This window comes from Trachinotus anak, unplaced genomic scaffold (genome assembly GCF_046630095.1).
Source record: "Trachinotus anak isolate AG129_WGS33_773 ecotype Australia unplaced genomic scaffold, CSIRO_AGI_Tana_v1 ptg000005l, whole genome shotgun sequence".
NCBI lineage: Eukaryota > Metazoa > Chordata > Actinopteri > Carangiformes > Carangidae > Trachinotus > Trachinotus anak.
In genome coordinates this window covers 25,413,199-25,430,000 of record NW_027273856.1, presented here as the reverse complement: position 1 = coordinate 25,430,000, position 16,802 = coordinate 25,413,199, and the positions used below count along the sequence as shown (strand labels likewise).

Below are 16,802 nucleotides of genomic sequence, written 5' to 3'. Positions count from 1 at the left end.
CTGACTTACTACTGGACATCTGGATTGGTCGTCATCACCTACAGGACATCTTTGGAAAAAGGAGTTTTTCTATATCAAGTTTTTACATCACCACACAGTAAAGACTAACTCAGCCTCTGACCACCGCCTGTGTTTTTAGATGATGTGTTTATGAAATGGAAAGAACTGTAAAGGAGGAAATGAAGGAAAGAGATGCTATTTTAGGAGGGACGGAGCAGGTTTTGGTTTTTGTTTTCCTCTCCTCTTCACATACTAATCATAATCTTTTTCTTACTCCTTATTGGCATCTTCCTCCTGTTAGTCTTTTTCATTGCTTTGCAGATGACATCTCTTAACAACCACTTCTATATCACTGATGTAAAAACTAGTCATAACACAAAACTTTCCAATCAACCTTCCACCAGCCACTCATTCTCCCATTTAGCTACGATCAACTTGACTGACACGTGAGACACCCAGTTATCAGCTGCCAGCAAACAATTATTCACATTATTCACCCAATCGTCATTCAGGGCCGGCGATTAATGACGGCTCCAGCCAACCATGAAGTGGACATGATGGGGGCATTAGAACATCGGTCGGGGGTGGCGAAGTGGCAAAATAGGAGGAGGATGTTTGAGCATGTTGTCAACAGGCTGGAGATGTGGATGACAAATGACCAGTGCTGGTTTCTCATCAAGCTGATGTCTGTGTTTTTCATGGAGCAGTGTCTGATTGAATAATGCAGTTTCAAAAGAGAGCGGCAGGATTAAAGGCACCCTTCATGCGGAATTAGGGGGCTTTTTTCAAGAGATTTAAAGCACCTATGGATCCAGTATTGCTGAAGTTTTCACTCCGTCTGAATTGGCTTATTGATCAGTGATTGATCAATCAATCTATGAATTGATTTGTCACCTTCAGCTGTCTTGAACTGTGATTGCTTTCATCCTTGTACATGGGTCAAGGCTTTATGTTTGTACCCCAGTTTGCTAAGCCATCTTTTGTGTCTCTTTGTATTGAACTTTTGCAGTGAAGCACCGAAATTGAGTATTAGCACCTCTACTATGGCACTGAGCCTCAAAAAAAAAATAAAAAAATTAAAAAAAGGAAGAAAAAATGTAGGGTTTTGAATGTAGGGTTTTTCTCTTGGTTGTCCTACCTGTGTTCCTGGTGTTTGAGTTAAAGGTGTTTATGAGTGTACTACTTATGTGTTCATGATTGTGTCTTAGAGGAAGGGGGAAAAAATGAGTTGTGTGGTTACAGAAATTGCCAGCTGCTTATGGGACATAAAAAGGACTTTCACAAGTCTGGCTGATGCTGACATAAAAGCTGTCTGGTGCTTTGAAGGCATGGACCCTTTTGAGAACTGACGTTGTGCATCAGCACTTTGTCAGAGCTGCAACAACTGCGCTGCTGCTGGGGACTAAACACAAGACAATATGTGGAAAAAAATGAAATGGAAAAATACAATCCTGTCCACTGAGATATTTTTAGAAAGACATAAGTGTTTATCAAAATTCCAATTAATGAATGTCTCCCAAACTGTATTTCAGGTTTCTCTGTAGACCAAACATTGATATATCTGGTGTAGGCAGACTGAGAGAGGTTGTATAAGCGAGAGACTGGGAGTGTGACTTTACCATTAAATAGGAGTCTGGCTTTTTAACTTGGAGGTAGACACACAGACAGGCAGGCAGAAAAGAGAGACGGGGACACAGAGGGCAAGAATGAAAGATCACACATAGTCATCATTATCTAGCTCCAGTTCTCCCAGTGGTGGAGCAGATCAATACGGTGTACCCAGCATGGCTCTGCAGTGGAACCAGCTCCACACAGCCTCTCATTATTGTCTACGCTCTCGTCACCCCACACACACACACACACACACACACACACACAGCTGCCAGTGCATGCACACACTTGCAGTGTTCACCCTTGCAGCAATGCCTGTGTACACACTGTGTGTCTTTGTCAGTCATTGGTGCATGTTGCCCAAACATGACACATCTGAACAAACATTTGCTCTGATTTTCCTCATTTGAAGTGTTTTGGGGCGTGTTTTTTTAAAAGAGTGGCACTAACGCTGACAGTGGGTTGAAAGCATTTGAATAGATTTGAAGCAGTGACCTTTTTATTTCAAGACAGTGCTCCTGGCATAGAGCTACAGTAGTCTGCACAGATTTAGGTAGTCTTCCTCAAATGGGGTTTGTAGAGTAAACCTCAAATCTGTTTTTTTTTTCCCTTTTAACATGTCAGACCTTTCAGCTACATACACACACACACACACACACACACACACACACACGCATACACGCACACACATACTCACACATACTCACGCTCTTCCAATCATTCCAAATCCCAATCTCAACGAAATTAGGTCATAATATTTACTATGTTAACGAGTTTCTATTTTTGAATAATTAACATGGAGTTAGTGGGATTTGAGGAGGGAATTGGGTCTCAATATAATCCTCCATGCCTCTGGTGAATGCAAATGTATTGTATGTGAGACTGGTTGATCTCTATTCTGGACTGGTTGTATGGAACATGGATTAGCGTGGTGTTTGACTCTTACGTGAAAATGCTTTTTTAAAAGAAGCTGGAACAAAAAGAAAAAAAAAAGGCTCCAGGTTTTGGGGTGTCCCTTTATTGTGACTGATGTGTAGGAGTTATTACACGTCTATACACGCACACACACACACACAGCTGTACTGTATTTCTGTTCAAATATGTCATGCATGTCTGCCCTTTTTGGAGTTTTCCCAACAGCTCTTCAGCTCTGGGGAGAGTCCTCCAGACCCTCTGATTTGCATTCACCGTAAAGTTCAACAAGCCAAAGGCTGTTGCCACCAAATACTGATGCAGAGCTGTTTTCTCACTCTTAATCAAGTAAAGGGCGGGCTGTTTTTGCACAGCAGTTTGTAGAGTTTCATCGTCTTTATTCTCTCCGTGTGGCATTTTATGCTGTTAAAATTAAGTTAGCGACTCTCTCTGGGAGTTGGCAGGAGCTTGACAGTCGCTCTGGGAGAGTGGAAATCTGATCCAGAAAATACAGCTGTGTGTATCTGTGTGTTTTTGTGCCATTTCCTTACATGCACACCAACACCGAGACACCAGATGTTCTTCCGTGTTTTATAGCTAACTGCCCCAGGAGAGAGGAGAGCCACCTGCTGGAGGAGGTCCCCTTCTCTGTTGCTGGTGCACCACGACCTTGAATATCTATATAAGCTTCCATCTGCTTCCCGTACGCACCATCATGCTGTTACATTAAACCTAGGTTTAGTGTGTCTAAACAAGGTGTCGCTCAGTGATTAGCATTGTCACCTCACAGAGATTATGCTAAATCCATAGAAAGGGGAGAAGACTCTCCTGCTACAGTTTAAAATTTTGTAAGTTGAAGATGTAAGTTTTAGTTCATCAAACATCAAGTTTGAGAGAACCTGTTTGTCTGGTGAGGATCTGACCATAGATGCAGTGTTTGGGCCTATTTCTGAATGTCACCATTTTTATCTGTACATGTCCTCCCTGGGATGGCAAGGTGCACTCATTTTCTCTCTGAGAGTGCCCCTCCTGAGTGTTAGTATTAGCGATAACCCATTGGTCGTTCTAACATAGCTCCTCCTGCCCTACAGTGATTAATGTAGTCCGCTAGGAAAGCAAGGTCACCTCTGTCTAACCTTTGTCTCTATAGATGGTGCCAGTAACCATCCAAGGAAAACAAAAACACAGAGCACACTGTCAGCCTCCTTCCTACAGTATATGCAACTGCACTATGAATGACCCATCACTCTGTAAACATGAGTGATGATGTGGTAGTGCTGTGATGACCAGTGCACCTTCAGTCCAGTGTATCCTGCAGTAGCTCCAGCTCATTGAATGAGGAACACATTCAAATTTAAGATAGATGTATGGATGAAGTCAAACGTAAGTGTCTCTTGTTGTGAAAATGCTCAGCCTGTCATGTTAGAGAAACATAATCACCGCAAAAGGCTGCAATGTATTTATTTAAAGACGCATGATGTATTTAAGCTCCAGTCATCTCTTATCTCTCTCACATACCCAGCCTTCATATTCTGCTGAAGACTGTCACACCCGGGTGTCATAGCAACCTATCTGTAAGGAGTCAGAGAGAGTGAGATTAAGGGACAGAGAAATAGGGGACGGACTGGTTTAGAAAAGCAGGGGCTGAATAAAAAAAGGAAGAAGAAGCACAAAGATGAAGAGCAGAGGAATGGGGAAAGAAAGAGTTAGATGTATAAAGGTGCATGTTTCTCTTTCAGCTTCATATTCTGCCACTCAATTGCCAAATGGCAGATAAAGCTGTAATGCATGAACAACTTGATTTGACTTGAAAAATATACTCAAGCCCAAGGGTGCTGTCAGTTGGACATGATCGCATGTCATTACAAAATGTCTTTTTATGACCATTAGAAAAACTAACCAATGTATTTTGCAGACACTTACTTTTGATCCAACACAGCAGTCTAAAGTGAATTGAACTGAACAAAGTAAGTGAATAAAATAACATTTATGTTCATTTCTGTTTTAGTTTAACAAAAGGAAAATTGGAATATCCCCTCTGGTTTTTATTGAATAAGTAGTTTAACTAACCAGAGTGTAATCTTTCAATAACAGTGAAGAATAAAAGTGGCTGTGCTCGAGCTCAGAAATCTCTCTCTTGGATGAAGTAGAAGAAATCTATCACATGAAGCTGTCACAGTGGTCTTATAGTGTTGTTTTGTGTGTCTGTGTTTGTTTCCCTGCTGTGTTTCTTCTCTTTACACAGGAACTAAGTCCTGCTGTGCGATCATGCTTAGTGAAGCCCACCCAACCCCCTGCAGTCACACAGACACACACTCACATATGCGCACACACACACACACACACAGGTATCCACACATGCGTGGTACATGCCTACTTTCACATGGTGTGCTGCACACAGCCTAAGGAGCAGAGGGTTATAGTAAAAGTATTTTCAGTTTTCCCAGTGCTCTCAGTAAAGGAACTGATCTAAGCTCTTTCCCATTGGCATTAAATATGCATTAGTCCCAGCCTTTCATGTGGGCACTGAGCTGTGTTTTGTGTAAGAAGTCCTCGGGATATTTTCTGATACTTGCAGCCCACCAATTTTTTATCTTCATCTTTTAATTAAGAAGGAGAATGAGGTCTGCGAGAAAGCTAGCTAATCTTTATTAAATGGAATTTCTGGGCCACTGGGTTGCTTCAGGGCTGGTTACGAAACATCCCACCAACAAACACCACAAAACCCCAGCTCCATGATCCATTATTTCTCATCAATTAACCTTGAGAAACTACAGGAAAAGACCACACTGAAATAATATGAGGCATAACACGAACAGAGGGGTTACACTGTCTAATAATTATTCAACCATCACCTGTTGTCTCAGCGTCTTTGAATAATGTTGAGCGAGGGTCTCATCACTGACAGTATCCCATTGTTCACCCTGTTGGTAAGCCATCTCCAGCTCAGGCGATGCGCTCAGCCCCTGGGCCTCCAGCCTGCTTCCATCTTGCATAAGGACACAGCAATCAATCATTTTTTGACTAGTGTCTGTGGGGGGGTTGGGGATGGGGAGGACCAGACCCACACTGCCCATACTGGCTCACAAGCAAAAGGTGATTCCTAATCCCAGCAATCTGCAGGCTCCTGTGACCAACACCGGTGGCTGTTATTCCCCTTTCCTGGCAGGTTGGCCCTCTGCTGTTCTATTATCCCTCTCTCTGTAATTAAAGGCAGCCAAGGGGAACTGAGGAGCGAGAGAGTAGACGGGCTCAGGATAGGTGTCCGTATTTCACATAGAGGATGGCTGACAGCAAAGATCCAAGCCTTTTCATGGCCTGAGGGGTGTGTATAATTAGACTATTACAATGCAGTTTTGCCCAACCTTTGCTCATACCTTAGTGACAAAGTAGGTCATTTGTCAGTGCTTATAAAAAAATCAAAAAGACTCATGAACATTTTCTGATCTGATCTGTTGGGTAAATAAAAAGAAAGGATTGCTGTCTTGTTTCGTTAAAAGAAACAAACCAGTCCAGTGTTAGTTGGAGACAGGACACAAGTCATCATTTCCAGTGTTGAAATCACACAAATTGTAAACACAGCTTAAAACGCTGAATTCCTCCCTTCATTTTTTTCCCACACTAGAAGCTATATTGCACTGCTTCCTGCTTTGGCACTGAACATAAAACGTAGTGCTGGTCCGCCTGAACAAATAATCAGTGCTGTCCTTTTTTTTTTTTTGGTGAGCAGTTTCATTTTGTCATGAGGGAAAGTACGCTCTCCTCCAATGAGTTCAGAAACCTGCACCTCAGTCTTCCTGTGTGTGTGTGTGTGTGTGTGTGTGTGTGTGTGTGTGTGTGTGTGTAAATAAAGATGATACTCAATAATTCCATCCTGCCAGCACACGCTAGGACTGTAATATCACACACTGCGAGCACACCCTGTTCACACCCATAAATCTCAAATCTCTGTGCAGTTTTTTCCACCTTCCCTCTGCAGAAGTCCTGAAATGTTTAATGCCAGTGTTTTGTGAGTGTAACCCCATGCCAGGGTTTTGTCTGTGGGCCCACGCTGGCTAGAATTGGACAAGATTGGAACCTGTCACAGTAATGGGGTCTCTGACCCGGTGGGGCCATCACAGGCAATGTGTGTGTGGGTGGCTAAGGGTGCATATACACAAGTCTGTGCATTTGCAGTGATGTATGAGGACAGAAACCCTCCGATAGAGCCTCAAGGGCATGGCTCAGCTGCCATAAACAAGCAGCCTTGGTTATCAGTAAGGCGGTAAATATTGATTATTTTAAATGGCTATCACATTACACTCATAAATATACATTGATTACACATCTTTGGGTTGAAATCCTTCGATTTGTTTTTGAAAAATGTAAAACCATTAGCAGCTCATGAAACAAACTGAATGCACTGAAGGTTCCTCTGAGACACAACTGTTTCAAAGACGACTGTCCCCACTGAATGACTTAATGTGGAGATTAATTAAGAGTTTACCCAATATAAATTGCTGCATTTATTATAACTATATTTTTTTAATGTAACCCAAACCATACAAAACAAGGAACCTCTAGTTTTCCAACATTCGAAGTATTCCTGGTAGTTTTATCCCTCGGTTGTGTTACAGTCCATTGACAGAAAACAAAATGTCAGTCACCCCAGAATAGACCCCAACAACCATCATCTCCACGTTCCGCTGCAGCATAAACCACCATACCTTCCAGACCCAAGGCCTTACCAGTGTACAATCACAGTGTCTGCAAAATATACAACACATCATTAACTGTGGTCTACCCCTGGTTATTTAATACGCTATTTTTTCTCTCAGTCTGTGAACTCCCCTCACTGGGAAAGCCTTGAGGGTATAGATAGTTCATGTATACCACTGCCAACAATGTAGAAACATTTTACAACCAAAGTCAGCACTCATTCAATGATGAACTGCATTTTACCCCGTACCTCTTTCTTCTATGAATTCACTCCTCAGCAGTTTGGGCTTGTGCTTCTCCCTTATTTCCTCCAGCCACTGCCTGGAAGTGTTGATCACTTTGACGTGAGTGTGTCTTGCTCACCGTGGGTGTAAATAATCAGATTTGTGACAACCAGTCAGAGGAGGTGAGAATTGAATTTTTGAACTCTCATTTTATAGGTCTAATATGAATACTATTCAACAGATGAAACAGCATGCCTCCGCTCATGAAGAGAAACTGAATTACTAATTTGAGACAGAGGCAAGCAAAGATTAAAACGGTTTCACTGACTGGCAAAGGGACTCATGCAGCGCGCCAAGATGCATGGATCCCATCTTTGCCAGATTTGGTGCTCATACTGTATAAAGAGTGAAAGCATCCTCTATCCACAAGAATACTGCACAGCCATTAACAGTGAAAAAGCAATTTTTAGGTTGGCAACCCTAGGGAATTAAAAAAAATCAACCTGCAGCAACATTTGGATTCATTTTTGCTTGGCAGTTTTACACACCCAAATTGGGAAAATTGGCACAATGTCAACTAAAACAATGATTAAGATGTATGCCAGGATGACACATTTGATAGACCACACCCTTATCATTTTGAGATTTTCTGTTGTCCAAGAGACTGGAAACAAGCAAAGGTGAGGGGAAAATAGCAAGGCAAGGTGAGAAATTGAGTGATGATTTGTCGACTCAGTGTCCTGACAAGCTCGATTTTTTGCAGTCTGCACAGACACAATAGTTAAATGTGATGAAAAGCAGTGGAATTGAAACAGAAACTGACAAAAAAAAAGTGTGAAAGTCTACTGACCTGACTGATTTTTTACCTACTACTGCACAATGCACTTAGGGCAGGATTGGGGATCCTGCTTCCTTGTGTAACATATAAACACATAAGAAAAGAAACGGCTTTTCAGTGTCAAGATCGTAGACAAAATCACTGCATTTCTTTTTCTTATTTCTGTCTTTTTGGCTTTTAAAATTTATAAATACATATAAATAAATAAAGTGTAGAGTTATTACAATTTCAGCCTTGAGTGAATGGACGCTCAACACAAAGATTACAATGTTTAAATTAGTGGTTTGCTTTCATTTTAATCAATTCTTGTCATATCAGCCTCTTGAATAACTTCTGTCAGCTTGTGAATCCATTAGATTAGTTTTTTCCATCATAATTCTCATCAAAATCAAGGATAAAGGTATTGAACATTTTAATAAATGAGTTCCCCGGAGCTTGATAGACCAGGACATGGAGTGGATTCAGCCTTGAGGCAATCTTTTATAGAAAGAGCGGCAGAGAGCTTGATCTGTCTTTATGCGCTTTTAATTACACACGGCTGGCTGGGCTCCAATCCCCAGAGAGCTGAGGTAAAGCACACGTCGGGACCAGCCACCCCTCCGCTGGCAGCTCAGTATTACCCTACCTAAACACCCTCGAGGGAAGGAGGGAGGGAGGGAGATGGAGAGTGAGAGGAGGGAGGATCACAGGCACCTCTGAGGGCAGTACAGGGTTAATTCAGCAGACAAATTTACAAGAGCCACAGGCGGCTGTCGATCATTCCTCAGTATTTTGACTGACATGCCGTGAAAACAACTGTCGAGCCAGGGTGCAGGTTACCAGTAAATCACACTTGGCAAGCTCACATAGCCAGTATATTCCACATATGCTTGCATATTTTATTACGTACATGCAAATTCCCCTAAAAGGAAAACCCCCGTCTGAAATTCTGACTAAGCTGAAGAAGGGGTTTTGGCCACATTATGATACGACGTTCCATAGAGATGATATTTGATGACCATTATTGGCATTTGGCCTTCTGACTTTAATCAGGTTTTCATCTTGGTGGCCAGCTGACAGACAGGTAGTCAGTGTCACTGGGTAATGCGAGAGGACAGACAAGCTGCACAGCTATATCTACTATGACTGATTGATCAGACAGACAGCAGTCAGATGTGTCAGGACATGGGATTAGGCTCAGGCTAGTGTGTGTTTTTGTGTCCACACCTATTCTGTAGACTGACCAAACCTATTCACGCTCACATATTGACAAACACGCATGAATCCACAAAGATTCACAGCCCCTCTCCCTGTCTCACACACCGAGCTACACTCTCACACGTCTTTCATCGACACATTCCAACAGCTCAGAGCATGTTGAACAGCTAGAGCCTAGGGAATAAGACTCCCTCACACAGAGAGACCTTTTATGTATCAGAAACCCTCGATTCACATGACTCTCACCTCCCAGAACCATACTTTACTACGAAATGAATGGTGTAACCTCCAGGCAATGTCAAGGTGAAGGAAACGTGTCAGTGCCTCCCTGGCGAGCTTTTCTTCGCTCTGGCTCTCTCCAGTTAATGACTCGAGCGTGGAAAGCGTTACCTCAGCCAGGCCTGGTCAGATGACCCAGAGGAGATGGTTGGAGGGAGGGGAGGATACAGACTGTAATCACAGGCAATCATCAGCTCTCTCAGTGGATTTCTGCTACTCTGGACTGGACTGCTGGGCCCCAAACCTGTGATTTGAGCTGCAAGGTGGAGTGAGACAAAAGAAAAAGGATGAGGATGAAGATGTCAGTGAAGATTTAATGTAGAGTACACAAAAACAAAAGACCAGTGATTTACTGCAGGTGAGAATTGCTCAGAATGCCCTTGGTTTTGTTGGGTGATAGCTGTTGACATTGCCTACAGTGAATTCAGTATCTCTTGTACTGTTTGAAAAAAGAGGTTTGGTAGTCAAACAGAGACGTGGCTTGAAGAGAATTTGAAGGTTGGAGGTTGAGAGGTGGATCCATCCACATTTGCCAAGTTTAGCCCAAATGTTTCCAAAGAGATAGATATTTTCTAATTAGCATTAGATGTAAGTATGGTATGATGGAATGTCATTCGTTTTGCAGTTATTAAAGTTTTGACCTGATGGTGGTGCTAAAGCAAAAATCAGATCATCAACTAAGGTTTTACATTTCAATCTGATGGGGATATAGATGTGTATTCTAAATTTCATAGAACTCTGTCCAATATTTTGGAGGAAATTTTACTTAAAGTCAAAAATGTCATCATGTGACCATGACAACCAGACTCTCTACAAAATTTCCTGGCAATCCATTCATTAGTTGTTGAGATATTTCAGTCTATACCACAGTGATGGACTGGCTGACCAACAGAAGATACTTAGACAAGTCTTATCTCACACATAAAACGGCATCATTGACTTTAAGTGGGAAAGTACAGTATAAGGTAACACTTTTAAAGTACTGCAGTGTACAGGCTCCAGTGGTCTCCTAGTATCTGATCCAATACATAGAAACAAGCAGAAAGAAGATACATCAACAAGAAACATCGATCCATACTAGTTGACTGGTCGACTTGACCCTCTGGCAGAGAGAGGATGCTGCCAGTCTCCACTCAGTGTGAAAAGGGAAAAAAAAAAAGTTCCATGCAGCTTGACGTTGTGAGCCCAGGCGTCGTGGCTTCTCGACCCTCCAGGCTAAATCTAATGGAGTTCTGCTTCCTCCAGCTCGCCTGCCTCTATTCATCAACACACAACCAGCCCCCTCGTAGCCTGCAGCAGTGATACTAATATGGAATACAGAATGGTGGTTAATTTCATTTCACAGCCAAGCTTGCTGGTGCCACTCAAAGAGAACAAGAGCACTTCTTCTCAACCACCGGTTCCATCTACTGGCCTTCATAGTCAAAAAATAACCCTTGCTTTTATAGCTATATGCATGTCAGCTCTGCCTTTGGAGTTGTAAACTTTTACATTGTGGTGTGTTGTGATACTGTGCAAGAGAAAAGCCTTGGACTGTTTGTCTCTAACTCTCAGTCCTACGTGCTCTGTGGTTGAGTCTGGTTGTCTGCTTTCTTCTGTGGTCTTTCATCACGTTCACTCCCCATTCTGGCATGCCTGCCAGTTTAGTATCTGTGTGTGTGTGTGTGTGTGTGTGTGTGTGTGTGTGTGTGTGTGTGTGTGTGTGTGTGTGTGTGTGTGTGGAGAAGACCAGATCTTTACTGCCATCTAGTGGCAGAATGGTAAAACTCTTTCAGTGAGGTTAAGGAAATTACCTCTGAGTTCAAGAATTAAAAGAAATGAATAAAATAAAAATAGTGGCATAAGTATTTTGCAAACACTTTGCATATACAGTAGGTGAGTATGTGTGTTTGTGGAGGTTGGTAGCTCATTAATGGGAGTCTATATTAGTGTAGCAGGTCAGTTAAGTCAATGAGCAGGCGCTAATTCTTCTCCAGTCCCTCTGTGCGCTACCACTTGTGACACATTTGCATATAAATTACTTTAAATGTGATGTTGCTGCTAAATTTCTTAACCACTGCTTGTTTAAAATTCATGAATGCTTTTGAATTTTGTCAGGCGCGGTTGGGCTGTCAGAAAATCCTTTGATACATTTAAAAACTCTGGCAGGTGTGCATGTGCATAAGCATTTAGACAGAAATTTTGTGAAATTCTCTCCCGTTTTGTCTCTGAAAAGCTCTGACGCTTCGCCTGTCCTCTATCTCCTTCTCGCTCTTTCTGTGTTTAGACTCATTATCCAGTCTTCACTCGCAGATGGTGAAGGGAGACTTGTCCCTGTGTGTATGTGTGTATGAGCATGTCTGTGTGTATATACAGTTTGTCTACTTACCACAAGTCACAGTGATCAGTATTCTGAAACAGTCTGTAGGCTTGTTGGTCTGTCACAAGTCTAGCTTGTAGAATATTAAATAGAATATTAGAATATTAGGGAATTTTTTAACTTGTCTTAGTCTATAGTAGTATAATGCATTTTGATACTTTGCCCCATAGTCTTCAGCGGTATTGTAGCATAGCATGATCCATTTCTGATCTTTTATCTCTTTATCATACTTTTTTGGACATATCATACCCAGGCTCTCTCTCTCTCTCTCTCTCTCTCTCTCTCTCTCTCTCTCTCTCTCTCTCTCTCTCTCTCTCTCTCTCTCTCTCTCTCTCTCTCTCTCTCTCTCTCTCTAACACACATACACACTCACACACACACACACACACACACTCTCACTCCCTGGTGCAACCATCTATTGCTAGTGGGTGATCAGACTTTAGACAAGTGCTCTTGTTCAGTGTTAATTTGTGTCTGCTGGTTGATTGTTTGCCTCAGGAGGAACAAGGACGGCGCTTGGTGCTAAAAGTAACTGAATGGCCTCTTTACACTCTGCTAATTGATTCTGAGGGTTTTGATTAGATTTTTCACTGTGGCCCTGTGTGTGTGTGTGTGTTTGTGTGTGCTTGTGTGTGTTTAAGAGAGACACAGAGCCAGATGCACACCAATAAATGGAAGATTTACTAACAATGTAGTTTGAGGCGTAAAACACTATATTTACAGAGATGATGCAATGGCACAAACATCATTCTGAGAGATCTAAAGCAGAAATATTCAGCAGGGTTTTTCTAGCATATGCTTCTCACAGAATGGCTTTGAACTACTTTGTGTTCCTAATGTAGAAAAGGGTATAATGGCTGTGCCATGACTGAAAGACTATAAAACATGATATAGAATAGACACAGGAGCTGGCAGGTGTTCCATGTTGACTCCTAACCAGGTTGACCTGCACATTCATGCAGATGAAACCAACTCAGCATCAGTGTAGTACCTCAGCCTCCAGCAACAGTGGCATGTAAGGACTCTTTGATGTTTCTGTACCTCCCAGCAAGCTACCTCCTACTGCATAGATGCTGTAATAAACATTTTATGTGTCTGCCGGTGTGTGTGTGTGTGTGTGTGTGTGTGTGTTTACATGTATAGCCCTCTTTTGATAATGTGTTGATGTACATTCTTGTACTCTGTGTACTCAGCATTTCAGTTTGTGTGCATAAAAAGAAAAATCGGTGTTTATATACGTTCACATGGAAATCTTGCAGGGCTTCATTCACTGCTGTAATTCTAAAAGAGTCAAACATGGCAATGTTGTGATTACAACTGACTGATCCGACCAGATGGTTTAATAGAAAGTATCTGAAAATGCCTCACCAGTGAGTCAGAAACATTAGAAATATTTGACTTCATACACAGGAAATGTGCTGTCCAACCACTTGAACAAAGAATCTTGACTGCATTTTCTCTGTGTTCCCTCATCTGTATGTGTACACATGCCTGCATACTGCATGTTTATATATTTTGGCCACACTGCACGTCCTCGAGAGTCTCTTAAGGTATTTTTTGTAATTCCTTTGCTGTGTGTTTAGATGAACCTTCACTCTATGTTTCCTTCTCTAAATGTTGTGACGGCAGGTCTAAACAGGATGCAGGTCAGCTGTAATATTAGTTTATACAAGAGATATACAGGCTGGCCAGAGTGTCATTGGACAGATATCACTGTATTCATGCTGTTTATCTTCTATGAGAAGCATCTCGCTACACTGAAAGTATATAACAGTATCTTTAACTTTAATAAGTAAAAGTAATACTGCCTATTGGCTTAATCAAGATATATGCCTTTCCATTAAGTTGTTCCAGTGTTCTGTGCCATTATTTTCAATTGAACAGTGTTTCCCATTACACTGCTACACCCAAGGATTGCATTGGAAAGGGCTCTGCTGGTTTAAAAAAAAAACTATTTTAGTCTTCAGAGTAATCAGATTTGTCTCATTTCCAACACTTTAAGAGGAACAATTGCAGGAAGGAGAATGTCTGCCCTCAAAATGGCTTTGCTACATCACAAAGTAGATTTAGAAGGAGGACATTATGGAGTATTTCTTCAACTTGCTTCATGTCTGTCAACAGTCTCCAACAGCATTGGAAACACAGAAGAAAACACACACTGACCAGTTCAAGTTCTTGTGGTCTCTTCATGGTATCTTTGTAGCCTTGACGTGTAGGAGGTGCACATCGGCTCCAGTCGTGGCTCCATAGTATTTTCCACAGCTTTAGTTTGTGTGTCTGTGATCTGTTTCCTATTTACCAGTGTGTCAGTGTCAGCTCACTGTCACCCCCATGTCTGGAAGAGTGGTGTACACTGTGTTATTTGGTTCTGTCAGCAAGACTGGCTGGGTGAGCTGTGTGCTGGAGGATGGATTTGGGATGAGGAGAAGAAGAAGTTCTTCTGGTAGCTATCCAAGCCCATGTCTGTCCTCCCCTGTCCCTCCATTCCCCTCTCTAGCTTTCTCTTCTTTTTTTTTTTTTTTTTTTTACCCTATTTCTCTTTTCTCCTCTCCCACGACCTCAGGGAGTCCTAGGGAGGTGCAGTGTTCCAAAAATGGGATGATTTTTTCCCCCTTTTTCTTCTCTGGTCACTCTCTCCCTCTCTCCCGAATTAACACTGAAAAAAAAACCCCAAACCTCAATGCTGAGTGACTCATTGAAATAATTGTTGCTTTTAGCTGTATCAGGTTACTCTTTTCTCTTACTCTCTTCTTGCTTTTCTTCCTTTCCCCCACTACAGTGTGGTATCTGGGCCACTTGTGAATTAGGGCCTTTGAGTGAAAAGGCAGAAAAAACTAGTGACATCAGAGAGGGAGAGAAAGAGAGGGATCCAAAACCTGAGTAGCCCTGTAATTTTCTGCTCTGTTTCTATGATTGAATGTATGACCATTACGGACAATTGAGTAAATGGGAGATTGTCCTTCCTCTTGCAGCCAGCTGGGTCACATTGTATGTGTGCATGTATGAGTAAACATGTCTGTTTGTGTGTGTGTGTGTGTGTGTGTGTGTGTGTGTGTGTGTGTCTTATTTTAGCTTGTCTGCAGGACTTAGGTGTGTCTAGGTGGAGCTCGACATACTTGACTTTTACAAGATGATACCTTCAAAGGAGTACGCCAGCTTATTGAGAACTGAATAACAGAGACAACAAAGACAACAAAAAGTGTGTGTGTGTGTGTGTGTGTGTGTGTGTGTGTGTGTGTGTGTGTGTGTGTGTGTGTGTGTATGTGTGTTAGTGTTTGTGGGAAAGACAGCAAGAACAAAAGAGGCAAGCAGTGAGATAGCAAAGGAAAAGGGGAGTGGACCAAGAGAGGAAGGCCAGAGCGACACGATTTTTAAAACCGACAAGAGAGTCAGTACTAGCTGAAACATTTTTTGAAGAGAAGGGTGAAGAGTGAGACCTGGAGAGATCCCTCCCCCTGTCAAATCCAAGTTACTGTAGACTATCCTATAGCTAACCCTCGCTCCCCTCCCTTCCCCTCCTCTCCCTGTCCCATGTGAGCAGCAGCTTGATGACTGGACCTCTCTGTGTCTCCGCTCTGCTTACGCTTTGCTGCGCTCCGGCAGACATGCATTGTTCTCCACTGTACACTACTTGTTGCCCCCATTCTCAAAGACTCAGTCTGTCTTAGCTCTACAGAAGGATTGACTGGAAAAGACTTTAGCTTCCTGGCGGTGAGTACTGACATTTTAATTTTGGGCTTTTGTCAGCAGAGAAGAATTGTCTCATTCATTTGTTCGCTCTGACAGAGATTTTGCCTGAGGTTTCTGAGTTTGGTAGATGCTGAGGTGATAAAGAAATAGGAGGAGATTTTTAAACAAGGCTGTGAAGTTGGCACGCTGTGAAAAGAATGTAGAGAAACTTTTGTACAGTGAGCTGGCAAGAGGGTTGCCTCAGATGTGAAAGACTTTCCAGTTCTTCTCCTGTTTCTCACTGACTTGCTCCCTTTTTGCTGACTCACTCTATTAACTTAATACACATGGCTCCATGCTGTGTGGGTGTGAGTAGTGTTCATGTGTTGCCATTGTGTTCAATGTTCGGGAGTAATTCTCTGATTATATGTCTGTCCTCTTCTGTCTCAGTGCGCATGTGTGGGTGTGTCAATCACATTTAATTATTTACTCCTGTGCGCCTGCTCGACTATGTAAATGTGGGAATTTCACTGTGACAGAGGGAGAGAAAAACAGAAAGAAGAAGAAGAGAGGGTGAGACTGGCATACTACTGCCTCACTGTTTGTCATCACTCTCTCAGGTCCTTATTGATTTCCTCATCTCTGCTCACTGAACAAGAACAATAGCCTCATGCCTGGCCAAGACCCCTAGTAAATAAGCCAACTAAATATCAACACCAAATCTCTTGCAAGATGTTGTTCATTGATTTGCTTTGTCGCCAGATGCACACACACACACACACACACACACACACACAGAGAGAGAGAGAGAGGCACACATACATGACACAATCGGGCCAAGAGGGACTTCATTGTTTGGTGGACATAATTGTTTATGTGTATGTGTCTAAAGACTTGTCCAAAAGGTCTTAGACAATGAAGTCTGTCAGCAAGGGGATGTGGATTTCTGTCTCCCTCTCCGTCTCTCTCTCTCTCCCTCTCCCTTTCCTGTCCAAGTCCCCCTTCACATCTGGAT

At 42.3% G+C, this 16,802-nt stretch overlaps 1 protein-coding gene across 4 annotated transcripts in view; it reads left to right on the top strand.

The window, feature by feature from the left end:
• Window positions 1-16,802, top strand: part of sash1a (SAM and SH3 domain containing 1a) — a 228,528-nt gene that overhangs the window by 140,648 nt on the left and 71,078 nt on the right. The window contains exon 1 of one of the 4 annotated variants that reach the window (XM_071479306.1): window positions 15,597-15,829. The exons of the other annotated variants lie outside the window; for them this stretch is intronic. The gene's annotated coding sequence lies outside the window, so the exon portion shown is untranslated. Of the gene's footprint in view, window positions 1-15,596; window positions 15,830-16,802 lie in introns of those variants that run through there. 4 annotated transcript variants of the gene reach the window in all.